The 12,434-nt window shown below is 34.1% G+C and overlaps 1 long non-coding RNA gene across 1 annotated transcript; it reads right to left on the reverse strand.

Annotated features, from left to right (window-relative positions):
- Window positions 1–9,740: 9,740 nt before the first annotated feature.
- LOC142606720 (uncharacterized) lies at window positions 9,741–11,295 on the reverse strand. The gene is made up of 3 exons (XR_012839167.1): window positions 11,020–11,295; window positions 10,193–10,259; window positions 9,741–10,001 (listed from the first exon to the last, which is right to left on the reverse strand). It is a non-coding gene; the product is annotated as an uncharacterized LOC142606720 (long non-coding RNA).
- Between the last annotated feature and the right edge of the window lie 1,139 nt (window positions 11,296–12,434).

A 12,434-nucleotide genomic window follows, 5' to 3' on the forward strand; every position in this document is an offset into this window, starting at 1 on the left:
AGAGCAAATATTTGTATTCTTCATACAAAGTATGGTTAGTCAATAAATGCGTATAAATGGAATAGAATGACAAGAAAATGTTATCTTGCCAGTCAATATTGCATTTTCAACAAGTGTTGCTTAAATTTTTTTTTTTTTTAATATTTATCTTGCAACTAAACTTTCAAGTTCAATTTTGTATTCTTTCTAAAAAAATGCATTTTTATTCTTTCTAAAATAAAAATGTCTTCAAAACATTGACTAAGTCTTTGTTAATATACCTGATTGCATTGAGGAGAAATTTGTTGCATTTGTTGAAGCATGCGAGCCATTCTTTGCTCCATTTCTTCGAATTGACTAAGTCTTTGCTTCATTTCATCAAAACCCGCTAGTTTCTCCTCCATAGTAGCCAAGGAAGCCTTCAGTTGTGCAACTTCATTGTCCCTTGCTTGGCTTGAGTGTATTTCAATGTCCGTGAGAGCACTCTTGATACTTCGACCACTTGGGCTTGGACCAAATCCCACCCCATGAATACGGCCTTTACGCTCCTTACCCATCACTTTGGTAAACACATCATCTGTTGACCATGCAATACTACCACTCGTGTCAAATGACTGCAATTGATTCAAAGACATCTCCAACAATTCCTTCATTTTGTCCTGATATGTGGGTTTGAACAAAACAAAAAAAAAAGTTAGAAATCATATTGCTAAAATGACCCCACAACATACATATACATAATTCCTTCATTTTGTCCTGATATGTGGGTTTGAACAAAACAAAACAAAAAAAGTTAGAAATCATATTGTTAAAATGACCCCACAACATACATATACATATTGTTTCTATATACAATATTGTTTCTATATAAAATGACCCAACAAGTGGTAGTATTGTTTTTATATACAATATTGTTTCTTGAATTCCTATTTTGTTTACCCCCATCTACAATGGAGAAATTACTCACCATTTTTGCTTTCACTATAGGATTAACTGCAGTTCCATCTTTATGAGTATGTAGTATTTGATATAATACTGCACGCTCTACTGGTTGTCCATCCGTTTTTGCCTACATTATGAACAGCATATTTATGTAATAATGATACAAAGTTCCACATAAACTTTAGGAGAAGTCAAAATCATTTAAAAAGCATTATAATACTTATTACCTTTTTTGCAGCATGCACAGCATAGCTACAAGAGTCAGCAGTATGTAAGTCATCCTGTTTAGAACGACGGTCCTTATTCTTCTCTGACTCTATCTACATTCAACAAAATTACATGTTTATATATAGTATGCTTTAAGGATCTAAAGCCACCTTTAGCTAAAGCCAAACCTATGAAATATCATTTGGTATCTATTGGAAACCAAAGTAAAAGAATGAGAGGAACTACATGATGATAAAGAGTAACAATTTGATAATAAAAGCTTCACTTGCAGCAATATAGTGGACATCAAAACATTAAACACCACACACTTGCCTTTGTTTTTGAACCTTGAGACAAACTAGCATTTACCACCTCCAAGACTTCTACCAAATTAAGAAAATATGAAATATGAAACACAACTTCTCATATATACCAGTTTCACAAAAAGCCCACATAAAACTAACAAATCCTATCTGAAAGCAATCCAATATGTATTCTCTTAATTTCTCAATAATCATTCTCCTTTTGGTATGATCCATGATAGAAAAGAGAGAGAAAAAAAAAATATACCACTGCATCATCAATATACCAATGATCGACAAGTATATCCCAATCTTGTGGTATGCATCCCTTGGGTGGGTTGTTCTTTACCCGTGTTTTGTTTCTTGAATGAGGTATATAATGTCATTTCTTCATCCTAGACTTATAATCCCTCCAATCCTTCCCAATTTTTTGCAAGGTAAATGTCTTCAGAGCCGCATATGTAATAGCATTAACAGGGACACTGTATTTATGCTACAATCAAATAGTTGAGTTATAAAATTACAAATGTGTTCATGCTAAAATACTTATGTAAAACCTAGTACAAAATGTCATAATTACAAGTATTATAACTTTTTTAATACCTCTACAACACACCAACACTCTTCTTTAAGTTCTTCTGGCATGTCCTTCCAATTAAGATATCTAATTAGGCACATGTGGAGTTTCTGCGCAACCGTACCCAAGAAACCAATGAAAGTCCTCACCCCATCATCAACCGGCTGATGCATACTATTTAGCGGCAACTCAATTTCTTCGTCATCAGGAAGATCCCAAACACCCAAGTACTTGCCTAGCCCCCGAGTGACATGTACAACTGGTTGCACATCTAAATTTTGAAGGAGACTATATGAACCAATGTTAAACAACAAAGCATGCAAAGCTAAGGATGAGTCTAAATATTCTATTAAACAAGTGGTCATTACTTTGCTTATGACCAATTAAAAACTTTGGTTCAATTAAAAAATTGAACCATGCAAAAGCCCATTTGTTTCATAAAATTTAATATAAGGGTTCACAACTTACATGCCCATACCTTGTGTATGAATGGTAAGCTATTGAGTAAAAAGCTCATACCTTGTGTAGAAGCTTTGTGCGTTTCTTGATCCCCCACTTCATCCACATCTTATGAAGAAGCTTTTTCCAATGTTAAACTCTTAGAACGCGTGCGTAGATTTGCCTTTCGCCTTCCCATTTCAAGTGTCAAAGTCTGAAATAAACAAGTATATAAGCACAATGACAAGTAATGGTACAAGTAAAAATTCTCATAGAGCAAATCTATATAAGACTACCCTTAAACAACACAAATACAATAGTATACATGTTAGAAGACATTAATAGGCATCCGATTGACCACAATATCTTAAACCTTTCAAATTTCTAACAAAAGACTACAAATTTCAGCTTCTAACAATCAGATTAGAGAACATAAAAGGGAAACTAAAGCAAAAAATTACACCATCAAAATACCCAAAATAAGATAAGGTTTCATAGACTCATACCCAATAGTATTAACTAGACTCATCACCACTAGACTCATCATCACTAGACCCATCATCATTGGACTCATCACCATTAGACTCATTAATATCATCACTAAGCTCTTCATCATCGATAAAGTCTTGTTCAAGCAATTCATCCTCACTAATCAACGGTGTATCATAAATGGTTCATTCTTCATCAACTCGAGCCCAAGCATGGTTTTCATTTGCATCATCACATGCATCATCAGTAGTTACATTCTAAGGGACATTCTCCATATATGTATCCACTTCATCATCATCATCTATAGCTTTAATACCAACATCAAATACTTCCCTAGGTTTTGTTTGGACCACCACCACCCAATCTTTATGTCTCACATCCTCCACGTAAAACACTTGCGAAGCTTGAGATGCTAATACATAAGGTTCGTCAATCAATCGATCGCCCTTGTGTATCAATCTTGAAAAATTGACAAGGGGAAAGCCAAAGTCATCTTTTTTGCATCCTCTTCCACTAATAACGTCAGCCCATTGACATTTGAATAATACATATCGATACTTGTCAGAGTAGTTCAACTCAATAATATCGATTAGTACATCATAATAAGTAGCACCACCTTCCGTAACAACACAAACTCCACTATTTTGAGTTTTCCTAGTTGTCTCAAAATCTTTAGTGCGAAACTTCAAACCATTTATGACATAACGTTTGAACCGTTTTGCTTCATTATTTGGATATCGAGCAAACCATCTAACTTTATCAGAGAGTTCCTTTCTCTTAGAGGCATCCATTGACATCACCTATTATAAAGGAAGACTTTTATTATAAGTATGATATCTAAAGTGTTACAAATGAAAATACAACAATATATATATATATATATATATATATGCTTTACTTACATATTCCCTAAACCAACGGCAGAATTCCTCTATGTGCTGCTTTTGAATAACATCATCGGTCACATGAAAAGGAAAACCAGCCTCGATCTCCGCTATGTGTACACTGTGTAGACAAACGTGTTAGTGTTAATCTAGAGTATTGTATTGGAATGCCGTTAAAGGATATGTAAGGACATATCACTTACTCGCGAAATGGAGTGATTTCTTCACAATTGAATAGCACATAACGATGTGCTTGGATCCATGAATTTGAATCTAGTGTAATGCTCACCACTGCACCCATGGATTCCTCAACATTCCTTTCAGGCCGATTGAATACAGTTTCAACAGATTTAAAATAGCGTGAGCAGAATGTTAAGCATTCCTCTGCTATATACCCTTCTGCAATAGAGCCTTCTGGATAAGTTTTATTATGCACGTAAGACTTAAGTCTTGACAAGTACCTATTGGAAAACCCAAGATCAATAGCGGGAAATTGGTAAGTTAAACAAAACCAAATAGACCAAGTTAATATATGTGTTACCTCTCTATGGGATACATCCAACGGTAATGAACTGGGCCAGCAACTTTGGCTTCGCTAGCCAAATGCATGACTAGATGTACCATCACTGTAAAGAAAGAGGGAGAGAATATCATTTCCAACTCACACAATGTCACTGCAATTCCCTTCTCAAGAGTCTCAAGTTCCACCACATTTAGTACTTTGGAACATATCTCCCTAAAAAAACAAGATAAGTCAATTAAACTCCTACTCACTTCAGGGGGCAAAGATCCACGTATTGCTATTGGAAAAAGCTACTGCATTAAGATGTGATTATCATGGCTCTTCATCCCACTAATCTTGTGTTCTTTGAGTTTAACGTAACGTGAGATGTTTGAAGAATATCCATCTGGCACTCTTACATCTTTCAAAACTTGCAGAAAACCATCATTTTCACTAGCATTCATTTGGTAGCAAGCATGTGGCATACGTGTCTGATCATTCCCAACCTTTTCCAAGTGAAGTCCACTTCTTATACCTGTATCCTTTAAGTCTTGGCGTGCCTTCAAGTTATCCTTTGTCTTGCCATCCAAATTCAGCAATGTGCCAATTATATTATCCACTACATTCTTTTGAATGTGCATCACGTCAAGATTGTGACGCAACACATGGTCCTCCCAATAAGGCAAAGTGAAAAATATACTTCTCTTCTTCCACACAGTTAAGGCATCCTTCCTTCTTTTTCTTTTATTGGTCAAATTAACTTTTTTCTTCCCAAACACATGTTCGACTACAACATCCGTTTGTAACATGATTTCCCCTCTGGGTACTGTAATAGGAGCTGGTCTCATATCATCACACCTATCAAATGATTTTTTTTGCTTACGGAATTTATGATCTCTATCCTAGAATCGCCTATGTCCAATGTAACTAAATTTCCTTCCATATCTTAACCAACGAGACTGACTATCATAGTTACAAGAGGGACATGCAAGTCGCCCTTTGGTACTCTAACTCGAGATATCACCATATGCAGGAAAATCATTTATGGTCCATAATAATGCAGCATGCATTTGGAATGATTTTTTGGAAGACACATCAAACGTTTCTACTCTAACATCCCATAACTCCTTCGGTTCTTCTACTAGGGGTTGTAAGTACACATCTATATCATTCTCGGGTGAGGTTAGACCTGGAATCAATAAGGATAGCATGAAATAAGACCTTTTCATGCACATCCATGGAGGGAGATTGTATGGGATCAAAATGACAAGCCATGTACTATGAGTAGTACTCATATTTCCATACGGATGAGAACTCTGTGTACTTAGAGTCAAATGATTTCCAAGCTTCAGAATCAGCAGGATGTCTCATTAACCCGTCATTCACACGACCATTGGCATGCCACTTCATATGATTGGCTGTTTCACGAGACATAAATAGTCGCTTCAATCTTGGCTTTAAGGGGAACCACCGTAGGATCTTTGCAGCTTTCTTTTTTCTTCTCTTGGAGGAAGTATTAGTACTTTGTTGACCTTTAGACTCATTACTTTCCCATCTTGAAAGGTTACAGTTTGGACAAGCTTCAAGGTTTGCATTGTCCTTCCAATATAAAATACAATCTTTAGGACAAGCATGAATCTTCTCATAGCTCAAGCCCAGATCCTTAATAATCTTTTTAGCCTCATAACAATCTTTTGGCAACTTAGCATTTGAAGGAAGAAAATCAAGCAAAAATTGCAGCAACATGGTAAATGATTTGTTGGTCTAATCATTAAGACACTTTATGTGGTACAAATGCATAATGGCTAACAATTTGCTAAAATGCTTACAACCTTCATAACAAGGTTGATTACCACCTTCAAGCAATTTCATAAACTGAAGTGCATCTTCATTAGGACCTTCAACAGGACCTTCTGTGGGTTGGTGCACACTAAGGACTTCTTCCGTTGGCCCAGATGCCATATCTTTTATGGGGAACATGTCATGCAACATGTCACGAAGATCGGCATACTCTATCGGGTTTTCTTGGACATGACTATTAGGAGTTTCAGTAGAAGTCTTTGCAGACGATGATTCCCCATTAAAAATCCAAGGGTTATAACCCCTACAAATCCCTTTTGACACTAAGTGAGTCTGTACAACATCTATAGGCAACGAATCTGTATGCACACATTTTTTACACGGACATGAAATCGTTCCATTTGGGTTTACATGGTTAGATGCAAAATTCAGAAACTATTGGACTCCATCTAAATATTCTCGCGATCTTCTATTGGTAAGTTTCATCCAACTCTTATCCATTGCTATAACGTGGTTTACAAGAAATACCTATAATGTGATTTCATGAAAACACAAACCAAGAGTTAACACACATTCCATTTACACAATTTCACCTTAATTTAAGAAACAAATCATCTTTAATCATTCACTTTTAGCTATGTTCCTAATTAAACAATGAATTTAAATGCATAGAGAAGTTATCAATACATTTGGTAACTATAACATCATTACTAGCAATATTCTTTAGGAATTGACATCTCTTTAAATATGCAATTCCATTTTAGCGTTCCACATGTGTGAAAAAGATAGAGAGAAGCCCTTAAAATGAATTAATCAAATAAGAACAACTCAACAACAATCATCCAATATTACACAAAACAATCAGCACTCCCAATATCAACTAAAAACACCTTATTACTCCTTGCAAGCCACCTACTTGCCCCAATTCAACAACCCACCACAAACACAGAGAGAGAGAGAGAGAGAGAGAGAGAGAGAGAGAGTACCTTAAGTTTTTCACCAACTTCACTTGCTTTGATCACACGAACTTATAGTGCCTCTTCTTTTTGCAATTTGCCAACAAGAAAAGAATATATATAAACCTAAGTTAATTTTCAAACAAGACTCCCTTCAAAGCAATTCAGCTGAGAGTGAGTCACAAAGGAAGCATATCTAGAAACAACACAGAAGTTTGTGTTGTGTAAGATGAAATATAAAACAACTTCAACTACAAACTCTTGAGTGCAAACAGAATAATATATATATATATATATAAATATAATTTTATTGAAAGGAGACAAAGCATTACAAACAAAGCCACACCTAACTTACCTGGAGTTTGGTCTTAACAGCCCACACTGGATTTGTTGTGATGGAAGTGGCAACCCTAGCACCCGTAGCAGCTAGTATATTTGCACCAAAATGATAAATAAAAAAATAAAAAATAAGAACTTGCTATGAAATTACAGCATAATCTCATTGAATGAAATTACTAATAATCTCATTAATAGCATCCAAAAGATAATATATATAAAAAAAAAATGCATATTAGGAATTTCACAAGATCCTTAGCAATATTAAAACATAAAAGTTTGGTTTATTCTTGAGAATTTTGTTTACAGAAAATTAATTTGATACAATCTCATTTTAACATTTAAAATTAGTAATTTTACGTCAAACAATCATTTTGATGAAGTTTTGTTTGCTGATGGCACCAAAAATACATACCCATCTGCCAAATACACACGCCCACATCGAAAAAAGGGGAGAGAACACCATTTGGGCTTGGCTTAGAGAGAGTTTTAATTTTTCAGATAGAGAGGGGGAGATGTTTTAGAATAAGGTGGGTGCATGGGTGATATTGGTTAGAGAAATAGGAGTATGGGTCGAGTTTGCTTGACCCAATGAGGAAACCCGGTTCTTTAGTCCTTGAGGTCTAACTCAAAATCCCTCAGGCTTAATCCATTACACTAGGCACTAGCCCTCATTTAAATCCTAGTCCAAACACTCTTCACACCCTAAAAATTACTCAAAAGCCATTACATTTTGTAGCCTAAGCCCAATTTGAATCAAAACCCTCAATCACATATGCAACATGCAACACAAGTGAGGCCCAATATAAATTTACTAACCAGCCACCTAAAAATCAGATTCGGACCTTCACTTCCACCAGCCCAATCTAAAATACACCCAGCTCAAGCCCATCTAATTTTAGACCAGAAACGCTCGGCCCATTATACCAAAAGCAAACCCAAAGCAAACCCACTCAAGGAATAAAAGGGCCCAAATCCATTCAAATATAAACCCTCAAGTCCAATTAGTCCAACCAAGAATACACTTGAATCGACATCATTCAAAGTCTTGGCCTAACCAAAAACTCTCCTATACCTGCTCTGTTTATATATATATATTTTTTTAAATTATAGGAAATGGGATCACACAGCCTTGGTGATTGTCAATTAGTCAAACATGAGAAATTGATGATAATAATAAACAAATGGAAAGGAGGGTGGGAGACAGAGAAAATGAATTTGTTTTATGAGAAAGTTCCAAATTTTGATAAAATGCATAATATCATTTAAAAATAAAAGCTACAGGGCACACAGTCACTTGTCAAACCTATGAAACCATTCATGTCACTTTCTATTTTATTAAGGTTGGTGGATTCAGCAAAAAAGCCCATTGGAAGAGCCCAATGTGGAATGCTCTAATATAAACTCTCACCCAAAATTTAAAATAAAAAAAAATAAAAAAAACCAAAGCTTTGCGTTTTTATCTTTTTCGGTCGTTGAAAAAGGCCTAGTTAGACTACAACAAAAACACCTGAGAGGGCGAAATTCTAGCCATTGGCATTTCTCGGAGTTCCAACATACTATAAAAAAGAAAAAAAGAATTTTGGGTTTGAACATCCTGTTCATGAAGGGATTTCTAAGCTCTTTAACTATAAGTCATATCATGGTTTGGTCAGCTTCATAGACACTCCACTCCATATATTTCAGACTCAAATTATTAGTAGAGAATAAAATAATTAAGAATTCAAACTTATTCAATATTTTTTTTTATTAAAAAAAACCTAAATAAAGAAGAATGAAATATATTAAAAACCTATAAATTATGCATACAACTAATAGCAGCAGCATTTTCAATGTATTTCAGAAAAAAAAAAAAAAAAAAAAACTAAGACCTACGCTTATCCCAATTCCCAAACCCTCCCCAATAGAAAACTAGTTTAAAGCTCAACTACATCAACCTTCGTGATTAGGAAGCTAAAATTTGAAGTTTTTAGGGAAAAAACTCTACAATTCACTAATCATGCTTTATAAATCTACCACCTTAAAGCATTGTTTAATGCAATTTGTCAAACACTCAAAAGCCAAAAAAGCTAAAGAGATTCTCAGTTAAAACTCTATATTACAAACTACTAAAACTCTATAATTAGAACTCTCTTCCTAAAGTAATGCCAAACATGCATATAATTTTATCAATTTCATTTGATTGTCAAAACTGTTGGTAATTTCTCAGTGGAATAGTAAGTTAAAAGTTCAACATTGTAGACAGATCATATAAAAAGAAGTTAACTTTTTAGAAAAACATTCCAAAAAAATCAATGAATAGAAAAATCCAAAAAAATAAAACCACTGTGAATGATCCAAATGCAGTATACCAATAGTAGCAAAACAAAAAATAAAAAGTTAAAAGAGTAAGCTTTTAAACTAGTGAATCCTGGATAAACTTCCACATGTTAGATGCATTTCAACCTGATGGAACCTAAAATTTTCCAATCGAGGATCTCCAGCACCAACACATGTGCAACAGATGACAACCTCAACTTTTAGAAATCTCCCTTTCAGTTGCCCGCTTCAGTGCTTTATATTTTTTCTCATCATTGCTAGACAATTCTCCTGTACACATTAGGATAAAAACACATATCAGTTTTGCAATCTTTTAGATTCATCTAGCTCAATTAGCAACAAAAGGCACAAATATGTGCATAACAAAAAATTATCTAAATAAATATTAAATAATTGATGGGCCTAACAGCCTATTGCATGTAAATGCTAACCGATAAGTTACTAATGAGAATAAGCCTGACCTTGTTCATCTTTCAGTTGTTGTAACTTGTGAAGCTCACTCTTTCCAGATGTGTCAAGATGTCAAACCTACAAGAATGTAAAACAGGCTATGAGTAAAACCAAATGAGTAAAACCAACTCACTGAAGTGAGATATCATCAAATATATAGTCACATCCAATCATTCAAAATAGAGTACCAAAAAAATAGAAAAGAGAAAAACTAGGACACTTAAGTTATGAATTTAAAAGATTTAATATAATTATTGCTATATAGAAAATAGGACTTTTTTTATAAAAAAAAAAAAGGGGGGGAGGGGGGCAAGAGAAAACATGCATATAAAATTTTAATTTTTTTTTCCAAGCCCAACTTTGATGCCATGCCAGTTTACTGGTTGCATGTCCAGTGGCCTCTATAACAGCATTGTATAAAGATATTGGAATTGTAGGAAAGCAAAATTACATGATAAATACCAAAACCACAACTAATTCCCTTTTTATCATCTACTCCTCTCTCCATCTCTCAACCTCATGTCGAAACCCATAAATCATAGCATTAGATAGAATGCATGCACAAACTTATGAGTAATATATAATTGAAGGGAAAATTTAATATGTATATACTGCATAGTAAGGAATCAGCTTGTTAAACCCACCAAAAGAAAAATGCCACTTAACAAAATAAAGCAATTCACTCATGTAAATATGCATAAAATTTTCTAGTCGATTTATAGGGTGCATCACAGTAGCTTAGTACACATACCAACAATCATTTGAATCAGTTGACACCAACACTCATCACATTATACAACATGGTTAATCATTATTTTGAAGTATACAATAAACAAACCTGTTCTATAAAGGCCCGATCTACACAGCCAAATACTACAGGAGGATCATCTGATGTAGACAAGTTCCAATTATCTTGTAGTTCCAAAACTACTTAATCCAAAGAATAAATAAATAATCAGCTACTTACAATATATAACCATCTTTTTTACAAATAACTACAATAGACATTTTTTTTTATATATAAGTAAACATCTCTAGAGACATTTTACATATCAACAGGCTTAATGAAGACATGTAAAGATCTTTTTGACCTTGAAGCCTACATTTTTGTATGGCATTTTCTTCAACCTAGTCAACAAGATCAAACTTTCAAAAGAATGTTGATGGTCATCACCTAGCATGATGCATATTCCAATTTTGAGAATTGTTTATCAGAGTTCATTCACCAGACTGCTGGTACAAATTAATCTCTTATCACAAAGCATTAACTTAAAGATGAATGATAAAAGAACTAACCCCAAGTCAACTTTATATATATATACACACACACACATATCACCAGCAAAAGGATGGTATCAATGATACCCATTTTAGCATGAAGCAACATAGCAGGGCAGAAGAAGGTATAAACTAAATGGTTGAGGTTAACATGTGGCTAAAATTTCAAACTCTTCCTGGGCATGGCAGCAAGCATAAAATAAAAGTCAGAACTAACTATTAGCTAGCCCTAAGTTTTTTATTTATTCATGAACCTTAGCTTCCATGCTTTTACCAAAATTAAAAACACAAACTTTACCATCACTATCAAATAAAATTCCCCATGCCCAAGAAACAACTTCTTAAATGGTACAAGATCTCTACAGAATGCAAAATACCATAGCTTTCTGTCCTTGCCACATTCCACTTCAACTTTCTCAATGAAATACACCAAAAAAAAAATTATCAGTGTATTCTTACTAGCAATTATTTTAATCATATCCACTTTTTACAATTCTACAATGCTCACATATGTGTGCCTCACTATCAAAACATCAATCCAGTGAGGTAATATTGCCCCACACACATAAAAACAAAGATACCCAACTGATAACAGACCCTATTACAAGCAAAAACTAAAGAAACCCATTAATTAGCAATGCAATTAGAGACTAAAAATCACAAATTTCCATTGATGACATAAAACCCACATCAAAAAATAACTGAAATAAACAAAACAAAAAGAGTTCAGAGACTGTTATAAGGGCAAATTAAGATAAAGGATTGGAAAGAAAGGCATACTGTTGGTGTTAAGCTATGAAGTCTGAACTGTGTAGTGGAGTGTGAAGGAGAAGTCTGAATTGTGCACTTGTGGCTGATAATCAATAATCAATAAAAAGAGAAACTAAAATAGTACAAAATCAATCTAGAGAAGGAATAATTTTCTTTTACTTTAGATATCAATTAAAAGATAATATATAAAGAAGCCAAATTTTT

Source organism: Castanea sativa, chromosome 8 (assembly GCF_040712315.1).
Source record: "Castanea sativa cultivar Marrone di Chiusa Pesio chromosome 8, ASM4071231v1".
Taxonomy (NCBI): Eukaryota; Viridiplantae; Streptophyta; class Magnoliopsida; order Fagales; family Fagaceae; genus Castanea; species Castanea sativa.